General features: G+C 46.4%; 1 long non-coding RNA gene across 1 annotated transcript in view; it reads right to left on the bottom strand.

Moving 5' to 3' along the window:
• LOC126163876 (uncharacterized) overlaps positions 1-16,611 on the bottom strand; it is a 262,807-nt gene that overhangs the window by 235,036 nt on the left and 11,160 nt on the right. The window lies entirely within an intron of this gene.

Below are 16,611 nucleotides of genomic sequence, written 5' to 3' on the forward strand. Positions count from 1 at the left end.
ATATGACACCATTCATCTAACTTTTTAGACACTCCACGTATAATCAAACACGACCATACAAGAATAATTTCCGTTTAATGGTATAAAATTTATGCTTTGATGCTCAGATAAATTTGCAATTGTCCATGTTAAAACACCGTGACTCGAATGAACTCGGCGAGCTCGCTATTGTGAACACAGCCTGAAATATGATCATCAGACTTTGCTGACGGACGCTAAAGTGGAGGACACTTGCCTTACGGACGGGCTAAATCTTAAAATTCCGTGAGTGGAAGATCAAAGTTGAGTCCCAGTGACAGACGACTCTTTACCTAAACACCGAAGTTACAGGAAACTATGTGTGAGAAGTTGTCCCGCGTGATCTTATCTTCTGTACATACAAATACTCGTATGTATGTTCTGCTCGTCAGATAACGACGTAGTATATATCCAGGACTGTATTCGTTGAACAGATTCACTATCCAACGCATTAAATGAGTTTTTTGTAGCAGATACCATATTACTAATTAGTAGAAAGGTGTTCAGAGTAAAAAAAGGTACAAGGAGACCAAGAGCTGAATACTGTAAGGAGATTCAGGGAGGATATTGGTTGTAGTAATTGCTCGGAGTTGGAGAGGTTCGCATAGGATGCAGGGGCATGGAGGGCCGCATCAAATCAGTCTCTGGACTAAAGACCACAACAACCTCCATATTACTTCTACCCACACGACCATATACCGGTAAAATAAAGGAAATTTGAGCTCGTATTGAGACTGCCCAATAGTTAATGTTGTCGCTCACCGTTCAGTAACGAAACACAGGAATGGTAAAGGTACCTGAAGTACTCACCCCTACACACCGCAAGGAGGATAGTGAAGCGTAGTTCAGAAAGCTTCGTCCCAATATCCTCAGGGAAAAATACAATTCTCACACTCAACTGGGACGGCCGGAGTGGCCGAGCGGTTCCAGGCGCTACAGTCTGGAACCGCGCCACCGCTACGGTCGCAGGTTCGAATCCTGCTTCGGGCATGGATGTGTGTGATGTCCTTAGGTTAGTTAGGTTTAAGTAGTTCTAAGTTCTAGGGGACTGATGACATCAGATGTTAAGTCCCATAGTGCTCAGAGCCATTTGAACCGACACTGAACTGGTAAAATACTAACGTCGTTATTCCCTAAAATTGGATGCCACAGTAAAAAGGAATTTGTATAATTATCAAAATCTCAAATTAATGCACCTCACATCACATACCGCTGCAACTTTTCACGAGACATAACCGTATTTAGCGGCAATATCCGGTTCACAGCAAAGTTACAACTCCCACCAAAAAGAGGTGGAGTTCACTGACCACTGCTTGATGTCTTACATCTGAATCAGTCTTCATCCCACTGATACATCGAGCTTACAGGACTGCTTCATTTGTGACAAGGCTACCCACATGACCTTGTCTTCTGTAAATTTTTATTTTTGCTAATTTAACTGTTTTTTTAGCAGTAAGTCTTCTGACTCTTGCGTCACCCTCTCCAACAACTTTTTTTATTTATTTTTATAGCAGTAAGTCTTCTGACTCTTGCGTCGCCCTCTCCGTCAACTTATTTGGTTGTATTTCAGTCTCTGTCTTCTCTAACCGTTTTTATACTTCCTTTAGTCTTATGGGAGATATACGCTGATATTTTAACGTACGTCCTTATCCTTGTGAGTGTTTTCCATATGATCCTTTCTTCACCGAGTCTCCGTAAACTTCCTCCTTCTTTATCTTATTAGTACACCTAATTTTCAACGCCCTTGGATAGCACCACATCTCAGACTCTTCAGTTCTCCGCTTCTGCCGGTTTTCCCTCAGTCCACGATTCACTACCATACAAAACTTTGCTCCAAATAAGATTCTTAGAAACTTCGTCAGCAGATTAAGACCGATACTTGATATTAGCAGCTCACTGCTTCTGTTGGCCAGGAATGCTGCCTGTGATGATTTGTTTTTATGCCACCATTGCTTCACCAGTCGTGTGTTATTTTGCTCCCAACGTAACAGAATTCCTTAAAAGCGTCTTCTTAGTTGTCTCGAGTTTTAATCTTGAGATTATTGCTAATCTCATCTCTTCTACTCCGCATTACCTTTGACTGTCTTTGTTATACTCTCAGTCCTTGTTCTGCACCCTGTATACTGTCCTTTCCGTTCAATAAATTCTGGATTCTTCTTTATTTTCAATGAAGGTAGCAATTTCATCAGCTAATCGTATGAATCCATTCACCCTGGCTTTCAATTCCACTCTTGAAGTTTTCTTTTTTTTCTGCCATTCCGTATTAGATGTATAGCTTCAACTATAGGGGTGAAAGACTCCATCCCTGTCCTGCATCCTTTCTAAATAGAGTTCGTTGTTCTGGGCCTTCCATTCCTCTTTCTCCCTCTTGGTTCTTGTACACACGGTATATCATCCTCCTGTGCCTATAGCTCTGTTCTATTGTTTTCAGAATTTCGAACATCTTGCACCGTCGGACATGGTCGGACACATTTTCCAAGTGGACAAATCTTCTGAATGTGTCTTCATTTTTCTTCAGTCCTTTTTCCATTATCAATCGCAACGCAAGAACTGCCTCCCTTGCGCCCTTACCTTTCTGAAAGCCGAACTGTTTGTCACCTAAGAGACACTCAGATTTATGTTATATTCTTCTATATATTATCCTTTACAACAGCTTGAATGCATAGACGGCTAAGCTAATTATGCGCTATTTCTCCCACTTATCTTCGGGATTGTATGGTTGATATTTTTCTGAAAGTCAGATGGTACGTCTCCAGAATCATTGTTTCTACTCATATCTTAATATAGTCATTTGATTACCATTTTCCGCAATGATTTCCTGAATGAATGTCATTTATCGCTTCTGTCTTACTTGACTTGAAGTCTGTAAAATCTAAATTAAATTCTGATACTAATACTGGATGCCCTGTGCCTTTCATATCGTCTTCCAATCCTCCCGAAGTCACGTCATAAGACTAGTTCTTCCTCTCGAAGACGTCTTCACTGTTCTCTTGCCATCTATCCGCACCCTCATCTGAGCTTAACAGTGGAATCCCCATGTCCTTCATGATGCTAACGCCCATCCTTTTAATTTCACTTTTCTATGTGCTTAGTCTGTCCTTCCGATGACTATTTCATTTTATATTTTTTCGTTTTCTTCCTGTAGCCATCTCGAAATGGCTTCCCTATACTTCCTGTTTGTTTCATTCCTAATGGACTCGTATTTTTGTATTTCTGAATTTCCCTGAACGTTTTTGTACTTCCTTCCTTCGTCAATCAAAGTCTTATTTACCTTTCTTGTGCCTACATTTGTCTTTCGAATTTCTATGACTGCCGTTTTTAGCAGTTTTTAGAGATTTCTATTCCTCTTCAACTGAACTGTCTACTGTGGTATTAACTATCGCAATAACTATAGCCTACGATAACTTTAATCGCATCTCATTAGTCCTCAGAACTTCAGTATTCCACTCCTTTGTATATTGATTCTTCCGAACGAGTCTCTGCAACTACAACCAACTCTTCATTATTTCTAAATTGTGATCCCATTCAAAATACGCCCTTGGGTACGGCTTGAAATCCAGTGCTGCAGATAGGTATACGTATACGCTATTTAGCAGGTAATGACGTAGAGAACCGCATCAGCGGAACACCATTATTCAACGCAGTCAAATCAGATACTTATATCTTCAACATATTACTCTGAATCCAGTCGCGTAAATCTAGTGTAATGAATCCATTAAACCAGTTATACAAGTAGTACTCTGTTGTACATTAAAATTTTAACTTCGTGAAAGATTGCAAAGAAGTAAATTTTACTTACTGCGTGTATACAATATAACAGGTCAAGTGTGTAGATTTTTTTGTGAACTTACAGGGTCCGAAATGTAGCACCCAAGGCTGCCACCTCTGGCCACAACAGTGGTTCTAACTGGGCTGGGAACTGAGTCGAATTGAGCTTGAATGATGTAATTCGATGGCGCTTCAACTTTAGCCTTTTCTTTTTTTCTTTTGTTCTTCTCCTGCTTCAGTTCCTTTACGCTTTCGAGCATCGATGGGACCAAGCTTCAGTTCGAGGCTACTATTATTTCTCTGAATCATTTTACCTCCACATGGGTGGTAAGCCCAGTGTAGAGTGGTTTTGTTAAGTCATTTTTGACTTGGTCCAATTAGCCTTTATGGTCGGTGTTTCTGCAAGAAATTTCCTCCTCACCCATTTAGCTATGCTTGCCCCGAAAAATTCTCAGGTCTCGGAATCTGATTTTTAGTTATTTTCAGTGTGGTAATAATAATTAGTGGTTTAGGGTATTGAACAGCGAAGTCATCGGCGCCCTTGCTTGATATAAACACAGACGAGCTTCGCGAAAGTACATTAGAAAATAAGAATTTTCAGAACCATTTATCATTATTTTAGAATTATTGAAAATACAAAACTGATACTGTGAGATTCATAAAAGGCCACCTATAAAAATCAGGCAAGACACAATAGAATAACAAGATAAAACCAAGGATGTGGTACCAGTACATATACTGATAAAAGGGGCGGGGAGCAGATAATTGTGGCTGGGTCACTACTCAGAAGTAATGGGTGACCGAGCCACTCAGCAACTCATTACGATGTCACTCTCAAGAGTTTGGGAAGAATTCCTGATATCATACGAATATTCAAACGCGAACCACAGTCGCCTCGTTATCAGTTAAAATACAGGGCACACCCAGAGGGAAACCTACATCTGTCTTCAGGTCATCGTACAAAACAAAGTTAAAATATGTCGCACCGACAGCTAATGTGTGAGAGATCTGTTGAAGTTCTTGGATAGGGCGTGGAACATACTCTCTACCTAGGTAAATCTGAACAGTAGGGCCAACATATGGTCTTTCGTGAGCCGGGTACAGCCAAGGCCAGCAGTACCACTGCAAAATCATAGTCTCGATAGCGCATGGTCGTGCCTATAGAATTCCGACACTTACTGGTATACTTTTCTACTTCGTACGAGAGGTATAATATCATCTTCTAAGACACAAAAAACTTAGATAAAAGACCTGAGTTTCTCCTGACGCATACGATTTTGAAGTAACATGCGTCAAGTAACATGCGAATGCAGCCGGGTGACGTCGGCGGTTGTCGGCGACTTTATTAGGCTGCATTCCCGTAAGTTATTTGAGCAACTTTGATATGTTATTTCTGAATTACATACCAATGCGTAACCTTTGCTTACACGATGTAGATGGCGTAGCTCTTCTCTGCTTTCTGGGGTTGATCTGAAATGCTAATCATTTGTACGTCCATGCCTGCAGTACACTTCATACCCATTTGACGTTCGTTTCACGCCGCCTTCGAACTGTGTCAGTTTAAAATGCCAAACGGTGGCGTACAATTCTCTATATATGAATACAAGTAAACCTCCCTTATCTGCAGTTACATTCGACCAATAGTCCAGTGTAATATTGATTTAGCTATCGGTTTTTCTAAAGTAAAGTCAGAAAGAAAAATAGTATTTCTTTCCTAAAATTATTATGCATTTTTGCACCACTGAACACTCTGTTGAGGGCCATCAGTCTGCCATTTTCTCATGCACGCCTCGCGTGTTACAAAGCCCAGAGGCCGTCATACGACTACAGCTTAATTTCTCTCTGTAATGTAGTATAATATTCCTCATGAAGTTGAGGTCAATGACGCTGCATCTCCTCGGAGCGTGCGGTGAAAGAGAAATGTGTTGCCACGAGCCTAAACAACTTCAGGAAGCTGGACACGGAACATTCTCCCTGGAACTCTCTCTTTTTTTCCTCTTTTTCCTTTCTGCGGGTAATCTGCGGGCGAGCGTGGTATATCACACGCGGCGGCTATATTTCTTCCTTGCTCGGCGACTCCGAATTAAGCAGTCGGCGTTTTCCCTCCCGTTTCCTCGGCCCTCCCATTCGGCATTTATATGGGCGGGCCGGACAATTAATACCGGCCAATTTCGCAAAACTAACAACAGCGGCGTCCGCATCAGATGCGTAGCCGGACCCAGATAAGCGGCCACGGCACACACAGGGCTCCGCTCTGCTGTGCATCGCCGCGCCGCGTGCCACGGAGCGGAGTCGCGGTAACGGCGCGGGCGGCTGTGCTATGCTAATGCCGGGCCGGACTGCGCCGGGAGGTTATGCCGCCCGGCGTGCACTATGAGTGCGCAGCCCGGCCATAAACATGGACAAGCCGAGTACAGCGCCGGCCAAGAGCGATGCAACAGCAGGTACCGAGTCACGGTCGTACCTCCAGCCCAGCAGTGTGTGAACGCTCTGCTCCTGGCTGGTAGTCTGTCTGAACAGACGTGTTACGGGAGTATGTATCCGTGCTGTACTACTTGGACAGATAACTACTTGGAAAACAAGATATTGTCGCGGAAGTACGTCTTCAGTCCGAAGACTTATTTGATAGAACCAGTCCTCCAAGCAAGTATATTCTATGGAAACCTCTTGATATCTGAAAGCCTACTGCAACGTACAACTGTATGTGCTTGCTTCCGTTATTCAAGCCTTGGTCTCACTCTACAGTATTTACCCTCAACACTTCTCTCCATTACCAAACTGACGATTCCTTGATGCCCTTCTTAATCAGTTTTAAGGTGAGGCACATAATGGAGTGGCAAATAAACGTCGTCTGTCTATCAGCATAGTGCAAGCTTTTGTATTTGGTGCCTCTTCATCAGTTTCTGTACTCCTTTCACAGCCTGCACAGAGGTGACAAAAGTCATGGGATAGCACTACACACACATACAGATCGCGAAAATATCACGTATTCGAGATATAAAAGAACAGTGCACTGGTGCAGCTGTCACTAGTACTCAGGTGATTCATGTGAGCCGGCCGGTGTGGCAAAAGCGGTTCCAGGCGCTTCAGTCTGCAACCGCGCGACCACCACGGTCGCCGGTTCAAATCCTGCCTCGGGCATGGGTGTGTGTGATGTCCTTAGGTTAGTTAGGTTTAAGTAGTTCTAAGTTCTAGGGGACTGATGACCTCAGGCGTTAGGTCCCATAATGCTCAGAGCCATTTGAACCATTTTTTGATTCATGTGAGACTGCTTCCGATGTGCCGCATGACGGGAATTAACAGACTTTGAACGCAGAATGGTAGTCGGAGCTAGACACACGGCACATTCCACTTCGTAGATCGTAGGGGAATTCAATATCCCGAGATTCACAGTGGCAGCTGTGTGTCAAGAACACAAAATTTCATCCATTACCTCTCACCACGGACAACGCAGTGGCCAACGCCCTTCACTTAACAATCAACAGCAGCGGCGTTTGCATAAAGTTTTCAGCGTTAACAGACAAGCAACACCTGATGAAATAACCACAGAAATCAATGTGGGATGTACGACGAATGTATGCGCTAGGACAGTGCGACCGAAACGCATGCATAGGGTAACAGCATGACATCGCCTGCATTGCCTCTCTTGGGCGCGTGACCATATCAGACGTTTGGAAAACCGTGGTCGGGTCAGATTAATCCCGATTTCAGTTGGTAAGAGCTGATAGTAAGGTTCGGGTGTGGCGCAGACCCCACGAAGCCATGGAACCAAGTTGTTAACAACGCGCTATGCAAGCTGGTGGTTCTCCACTATAGTTGGGATGTGTTTACTTGTAATGGACAGGATCTTCCGGTCAAACTGAACCGATAATTAACTGAAAATTGTTATGTTCGGCTACTTGGAGGCCATTTAGAGCCATCCACGGACTTCATCCTCCCATAAAATGATGCACCATGTCACTGGTCAAAATTGCTTTGAAGAACATTCTGGAAACTTCGAGCGAATTCAAGCGAATGATCCTGCCATCCACATCACCCGACATGAAACCCCTCGAAGAATTATGCGACATGATCGAGAGGGCACTTTGTGAACAAAATCCTGCACGGGCAACTTCGGCGGTTATGGACTGCTACAGAGGCAGCATGGCTGCAATGTTTCTGCAGGGGCCTTTTTGAGTCCATGGCATGTCGAGTTGCTGCAGTAAGCCGTGCAGATGAAGGTCCGACCGATGTTAGGAAGTATCCCGAGGTATAACATGGCTTTTGTCACCTCACTGTATTTTATCAAATGACTTCTCATGTGGCCTCACGATGCTGAGTGAACCCCGTCTTGGCCTTCCCAGCACGGGAATATCCGAGGTGATCATTGTAATCGAATCAGGGACCTCCGCGTTTCTAGCTTGCGACTCTAGCCCCTGCAAATGCGCTCGCTAACTAAGATTACAGAAGTAAATTAAACTGTTTCACAGATAATGGGTCCAAAACTTTTGGCTGAGTGTTGAGCTACGAACTTCGCGAAGTTCCCTACTGGCCAACATCAATGATAGGAACTATCCTGTCCAGTTCGTCAGACTCTCAGTGATCAGTGACGTGCCTCAACTGTTGAGGTCGCTAAGGTATACGTAAGAGGTGGTGCTCGGTACGGAGGTAGCTAGTTCGAACCCTAGTGCAGAAAGAAATTTTTACTGTCGATATTTGAACGATAACTGGAATACAAGCGCTGATCTAACGTTGCTGTTCGCCACACTAAAAGGTGAAGCTGTGGGTGGGCAAGTCACACAGTATGTTATGAGACTGACACTCATAGTTTTACGTAAATTAGAAAAAGGCAGTTAGTCTCCCGAAATCAGGAATGCAATAGCGGAATTTTTACTAACTGTTTAATTGTGGCTCCTAGGAAGTGATATCTGTACAACTTCTACTCAAATAGGACACAGATCCGCCAGAATCCACGAGATGGTCAAAATTCACATCTCTGTAGTTGAGTAATTTCATCAGGTGGTCGTGATAATAACAGCTCTGCTTTTTCCTGCTGGAAGAGAGCGGATCCTTGTCGTATTTATGAAAATGTAATGGCCAAGATGGTTTTATGAGTCCAGGAAAAAATTCTGCAGCGAGGTGAGAACCGATTTTAAGCATTCTGGTGGATTAAAACTGTATACCAGACCGGTACTCGAACCTGGTGCATTTTCCTTTCATGGAAACGAACTGTGCCACACTCAGACGGCTCACTTGATGATCACTTGCTCGCGAAAGGTCAAGGTGCCACGTTCGAGTCCCAGCGCGGCACGTAAAATCTTCCAATAAGTTTCAAAACATGGTACATACCTCTGCATCGTCAAAAATTTATTTTGGGAAGAATGAGGAGTGCTTCTCCCTCAAGGTATACAGGAGAAACGTACTGGCGGAAAAGAGCTGTCGGACCCCAGTGGCTAGCTCAGATGGTAAAAGCTACGTTCCGGGTTCGTTCCCGGTCTGGCGCACAGTTTAAATCTGCCACGACGTTACACGAAGTGTCATCTGATGGTATTCGGACTGTTGTGACGTACGGAAGTCAACATGGCAGATAATCAGTGCACATAAGAAGATAATGTAAATGTGGTGCCACAGAAGAATGTTGGGTTTTAGGTGGGTAGATTCGGTAACAGTCGTAGCAGAACGCGAAGGTTTCGTTGGCGCCAAGAAAGAAAAAGAGAAAAACTGAGAGAAAGGCTGTTGAACACGAGAGCAGAAATGAGGAAGCCGTGCAATGGACTACGGCGAAGGAGCGGCAGCGCGTGCTGGCGCCGCTCATTAGGTCGCTCTGGTCCAGTCTAATCAAGCTCCGGCAACGACTTGCTGTATTGATCTAGTTCTCAATGGAGCCAGCGGAGGAGAAGTGGTCCTTGGCGCCTCGCTGCCTCCACACGTTCTCCGTTAGCGCCTCTCCCTCTCTATGGGTCTCTCTCTCTCTCCTTTCCCAGCGTCCCGTTTCCGCTGCACTGCTGCTGCCCTCTCTTCCGCTCGCTCTATCCGTCTTCCCTCCCCGTCTTTGGCGGTGCCCCCTCTTCGCCCCTTTCCCAGCAGAGGTCGTCTCGTCGTCTCTGTCCCACCGGTGCGCAGCGGGGAAATTACTTGCCATGTATAAACACTTTGCCTATGTACGGCGGGCGCGCCCCGAGCCGGGCTCCCGCCACTGCCTTTGATGGCCGAGGGCCGAGAAGGAGGATGCAGGCCGCGTGGGAGAGGGCTCCCCAGCGGCGGCGGTAGTGGAGGTGGTGGCTGCGGGGGCGGTGGGGGCGGCCTACGTGGCGGGCGCGGCGGCGGCGGTGGCGGAGCGGCTGCAGTATTTGTAAATGCAAAGTAAGCGCCGGACTTATGGCCAAGGGGTGGCCGGCCGCCACCATCCAAGGAGAGAGGGTGAGCGCCGCTAAAGAAACCTCTGTGAACCGCGCCGCGCTGCGCTGCAAACACAGACAAACGTACCGTTCGTTCGTCTTTCTGCCGGCGCGAGAAGAAGGGTGCGAACTGGAATTCTTAACCTTTACAGACACGGCCGCTCCCCGCTACTGTTACTGCCGCGCAACCTGTTTTTCCGGAACGCTAGAAGGACGGGTGGCTCTCGTGGATGAAGAGCGCGAGACTAATCGCTGCACCGCACCGTTTCTGAGAAACACATTGGAGGAGGAAAGAGGCTGGTACTCCGGGAACTGAAGGGGAAGGGTGCCATTTTTGTGTTTTCTCCACACTCTTCCTCCCCGCTGAACTCGGACGCTTCCTTTTATCGCCGCTGCGCGATTTAGCCGCCGTGAATGCGTCTGGACAAAGACGGCGAATAAACCTGTGCAGGGCCGGTTCCGGTGGGCGCTGGGAGCGCCACGCCGCGGTCATTAGCGGCCATCTGGCGTCAGTCAGCGCCGCGACGCGACGCCCCATCCCCAGGCTGTGGCGGGCGGCGGTTCTCCTTGCCGGCCGGCGGCTATCGGCGCTGACTTGGCAAAACGTGCCCGCGCCCTCAGCCCTCAGTCGCCGTCCCCTCCGCAATTATTTCTGCCGCCTGTCGCCACCGTCGCGTCATACGTCCGTGTCCTTCCACGTCCCCCGCTCTTTTTTCAACTATTTGACAGCAGTTCCTCATTTCCAGATGTCGATTATGGATGTACCTACGTAAGTTCTGGAAGCATTCAATAAAAGGAAGAATGCGCTCCAGTGTTAGTCTAGTCTTCAGTCTATGTTGCTGTTAAATGTAAATGTCATGTGACTGGGGCCTCCCATCGGTAGACCGTTTGCCGGGTGCAAGTCTTTCCATTTGACGCCACCTGGGCGAGTTGCGCGTCGATTGAGATGAAATGATGATCATTAGGACATCACAACATCCACTCCTTAAGAGGTGAAAATCTCCGACCAAGCCGGAAATCGAACCCAGGCCCTTAGGCTTGACAGTCTGTCTCGCTGACCGCTCAGCTACCGGGAGGCGGACTATTTCGCTGTTGCTGATTAAGGATTTCAAGATACTAAACACCTATGGTTATCAGTCTCTTACTTACCGCCCCAGGGCAGAATCTGTGTAGCCGGCTGGTGTGGCCATGCGATTCTAGGCGCTTCAGTCCGGATCTGCGCGACTGCTACGGTCGGAGGTTTCAATCCTGCCAGGGGCACGGGTGTGTGTGATGTCCTAAGGTTAATTAGGTTTAAGTAGTTCTAAGTTCTAGGGGACTGATGACCTCAGAAGTTAAGTCCCATAGTGCTTAGAGCCATGTGAACCAGAATCTGTGTACCTTGCCTGTCTGAGTCTAGAATTAATCCTATGTTAACTGTATCTGAGGCGGAACGTTCCTACCAGGCCGGTACTGACCTAGTGGTATGTGGTAAAACATCTAAAAGCTACTGGCTGGTCTTAATCCCTAAAGCGGACTGTACCCAACTCAGGCTCACCCCGTCGAGTCATCAAAAAGGAGCACCAATGCTCTTTGCTACGCGAGCGGGTTCAACCTGATGTCAAGATTGTTACAGGCTGTCCACTAGTTTAAATGGACGAAAGCAGGAAATGAAACTGTCAGTGACCCTACCGGAGGAAACATTTACACATTTGCGTAAGACCAACCCCCGAAAACTCGAATGGTGATTGCTGGTCATGGGTTTAATATCCCTCACTACAGCTCCTAATCACTTCCCAATGTGTGTCCAAAACCATAGCCAATTAGCTATATCCCTGACTTCTGTATTTGACGCTGAGAATTATAGCTCATTAGTTGTGTGAGACCTAAGTGACTCAGCCAACGATGCAGGCTGTTGCGGAACGTACCACACGTCCTCGTTTGGGGAGAACGAAACGAATTTGCGCTGGCCGGCGTGGCCGAGAGGTTCTAGGTGCTTCAGTCTGGAACCGCGCGATCGCTACGGTCGCAGGTTCGAATCCTGCCTCGAGCATGGATGTGTGTGATGACCTTAGGTTAGTTAGGTTTAAGTAGTTCGAAGTTCTAGGGGACTGATGACCTCAGAAGATAAGTCCCATACTGCTCAGAGCCATTTGAACCAAAACGAATTTGGAATTCGAAAAGCAAAAAAAAAAAAAAAAACTGGCCTTGGTAAACAGGACGTCAGATGCCACAATGTCACAATAAGTATCAAACAGACACTGCATCCAGAGTGGAAGCTATACCCCGACGACAGAAACTATAGCTATACCTGGATTATAGGACAATATGCCTATGACCCACTAAGGACGAATATACCAGACAGGTTTTCACAATGAACCAAGAGCAAAAGTACCATAATGTTTAAACGCATACTAAGTACAACAGAATATATTTTTTCTGGAAATTTCATTATAGAAAAAAAAGAAACTAATTTATACAACTTTTTAAAAAAATATTAACTAAGAACATTTAGAGCTTAACCTCTAATTTAATTCGGAAAAATGTACCAGACACAAAAAATACTTCGATTTTCCAACCTAATACGAAAAATTACCATGTGAGAAGGAGACTTTATTTCAGAAAAAAGCATTCGTCACGTCCACGACAAATACATTTACTCAAAAATAATTTTTTTTTAGTTAGTTCCCTCGAACATTTAATTTTTACGAAGTGGCTAAGTGGGGGAAATAATGTGACTCACAGCCTGTGAAAAGTACAAGGCTACAGATCCAAAGACCTAACGTTCGATTCCCAGTCAATCCTAGAAGTTTAATTTATGACTTATCACTTCTTTCACCTCTGGTAACGTTTGCTGATGTGAAAAATGCCGAGTTGTACCGTGGTTCCACATTAAACTGTTGGTCCCCTTATAACTGACTGTTTGTGTCATTTGAAAGGTCGGAGGAAGGCGACAACCTTCAACAGAACCATGTCTAGTGCTCAAAACAATCTTCGGATTGATAACTACTTTAGTTTTCATTTTCAATGTTATGTTTCCATTTTAAATACAATGAAGGTTCTATTACTGAAAATAAAAAAGGCACTGAATTCTCATTCAGGAATGCGGCGTTTCAAATCCTTGTTCGGCCTTCTTGATTTTTAGTTCTGTTGTGGTTGCCCTAAAGAGCTTAAGGAGAAGGCCAAAATTGTTCCTTCCCCATTCCGCTTTTGTACTCCGTCTCTAACGCAACCTTCAGCGACGGTGCGTTGAGCTCTGAAATTCGTCCATTAGCATTTACAAACTGTTGGAACATTATTGATGCCTATGCCGTTCCAATCCTTTACACAGGTGTAACATTACCTAGAGGCAGATCGTGAAGTAGGAAAGCAATGCCATTAAATTACATGCACCACAAGGTACTGCACGCCCTATATATGTGTGCGTGTACGATTTACTAAATATTTCTTCATCCACATATAGTGACGTTCGTTTCGATAGCCCTGTTTCTACTTAGTCTTGTCATATCCCTGGATAACTTAAAACAAATGCCACAATTATAATTTTGAAAATAACACATTAGATTTCTTTCTCCATCCTTCCGCAGTACAGCCTTGTATTTCTCCTCTAACGACATTTTCGTCAACGTGACTTTAGGTTGTTAAACATCCTTACTTCCACCTTATTTTTGCTTAGGATACCATGGCAGCGCTACAATCGAAGCTCTACCTCTCTCCGTTCTCTTACTAGAAATATGCATGTGAAAGTAAATTATGTCTATCCGCTTATCTTCGAATCTCAGTCATTTGAATTTTCATGTTTTACACTTGTTCTAATTTATACTTTGTATTTAAGGAACCAAAGCCGCGTTCGCCATGATCGACTGCGGCAAATACGGAAAAACTAAATCCATCCGCAGTAGATTTGAACACCACATCACCTGAAAGAAAATCCATTGGCCTAATCACAGAGCCCTTCACTGCCTGTACTTACATTGTGGCACACTCACTCATGTGAAATATACGAACATACACTACCCGATCAAAAGTATCCAGATAATGAGCGTTTGGCGTCATTGGCCGGGAGGCCCCTTACGGGTCAGGCCCGGCCGCCTTGGTGCAGGTCTTATTACATTCGATGCCACACTGGGCGACCTGCGCGCCGGATGGGGATGAAATGATGATGAAGACAACACAGCACAACACAACATCCCTGAGCGGAGAAAATCCCCGACCAAGCCGGGAGTCTAACCCGGGCCCGTAGGACGGCAATCCGTCACGATGGCCACTCAGCTGTCGGGGCGGACATGCAGATAATTATTAGTGTACATTAATATAGGGTGAGTCCATCCATTGTCTTTATGACGGAATGAACTCTGCTGGGGACACTTCCAGTGACGAACCTGAATGTCTGTGGAAGAGCTCATTCTTGCTTTACGAGTCGAAACCAGAGAAGACAATCCGGGTCTGGAGCGAAGTCGAATTCTAAATCGCCCCAGAGGCGTTGCACCGACTTCATGTTGGCACTCTGTACTCGCCAGTAATTTCAAGAATGTTATTGTCCACAAACCATCGTCTCACTGATGCTGCTTTAGTACAGGCTGCATTTTCATACTGATACGAACAGTCATCGTCTCCGAACCGTTCCTGTAGAGTACACATCACATAGGGCTATAAAATGTATTCACATCCTTTCGCATTTAGCGTTTTCTTAAGTAGAATAAGAAGACCACACTCTAAAGACGGAAAACACCCCTATACCGTAACACCACCGCCTCCGTACTTTGTTGTTGGTATTCCTCATGATGGCTGAAAACGCTGTCCAGGCAGCCGCCAAACCAAAACCCTTCCATTGGATTGCCACAATATATACACTCCTGGAAATTGAAATAAGAACACCGTGAATTCATTGTCCCAGGAAGGGGAAACTTTATTGACACATTCCTGGGGTCAGATACATCACATGATCACACTGACAGAACCACAGGCACATAGACACAGGCAACAGAGCATGCACAATGTCGGCACTAGTACAGTGTATATCCACCTTTCGCAGCAATGCAGGCTGCTATTCTCCCATGGAGACGATCGTAGAGATGCTGGATGTAGTCCTGTGGAACGGCTTGCCATGCCATTTCCACCTGGCGCCTCAGTTGGACCAGCGTTCGTGCTGGACGTGCAGACCGCGTGAGACGACGCTTCATCCAGTCCCAAACATGCTCAATGGGGAACAGATCCGGAGATCTTGCTGGCCAGGGTAGTTGACTTACACCTTCTAGAGCACGTTGGGTGGCACGGGATACATGCGGACGTGCATTGTCCTGTTGGAACAGCAAGTTCCCTTGCCGGTCTAGGAATGGTAGAACGATGGGTTCGATGACGGTTTGGATGTACCGTGCACTATTCAGTGTCCCCTCGACGATCACCAGTGCTGTACGGCCAGTGTAGGAGATCGCTCCCCACACCATGATGCCGGGTGTTGGCCCTGTGTGCCTCGGTCGTATGCAGTCCTGATTGTGGCGCTCACCTGCACGGCGCCAAACACGCATACGACCATCATTGGCACCAAGGCAGAAGCGACTCTCATCGCTGAAGACGACACGTCTCCATTCGTCCCTCCATTCACGCCTGTCGCGACACCACTGGAGGCGGGCTGCACGATGTTGGGGCATGAGCGGAAGACGGCCTAACGGTGTGCGGGACCGTAGCCCAGTTTCATGGAGACAGTTGCGAATGCTCCTCGCCGATACCCCAGGAGCAACAGTGTCCCTAATTTGCTGGGAAGTGGCGGTGCGGTCCCCTACGGCACTGCGTAGGATCCTACGGTCTTGGCGTGCATCCGTGCGTCGCTGCGGTCCGGTCCCTGGTCGACGGGCACGTGCACCTTCCGCCGACCACTGGCGACAACATCGATGTACTGTGGAGACCTCACGCCCCACGTGTTGAGCAATTCGGCGGTACGTCCACCCGGCCTCCCGCATGCCCACTATACGCCCTCGCTCAAAGTCCGTCAACTGCACATACGGTTCACGTCCACGCTGTCGCGGCATGCTACCAGTGTTAAAGACTGCGAAGGAGCTCCGTATGCCACGGCAAACTGGCTGACACTGACGGCGGCGGTGCACAAATGCTGCGCAGCTAGCGCCATTCGACGGCCAACACCGCGGTTCCTGGTGTGTCCGCTGTGCCGTGCGTGTGATCATTGCTTGTACAGCCCTCTCGCAGTGTCCGGAGCAAGTATGGTGGGTCTGACACACCGGTGTCAATGTGTTCTTTTTTCCATTTCCAGGAGTGTATATTCATCACTCGTTTCAAGGCACCCCACTGTCCAATGCAGCCACTGTTTACACCACCTGAAGCCTTGCTTATCAATGAGAAGAGAAATTCGTGGCTTATGAGGACCTGCTCGATCATTGTATCCCATTCCTTTTTATTCCGCGGGTACTGTTATTGCGCTACCTGCACCGCTGGTAATACCCTGAAACTCACA

Source organism: Schistocerca cancellata, chromosome 1 (assembly GCF_023864275.1).
Source record: "Schistocerca cancellata isolate TAMUIC-IGC-003103 chromosome 1, iqSchCanc2.1, whole genome shotgun sequence".
In the NCBI taxonomy this organism is placed as follows: domain Eukaryota; kingdom Metazoa; phylum Arthropoda; class Insecta; order Orthoptera; family Acrididae; genus Schistocerca; species Schistocerca cancellata.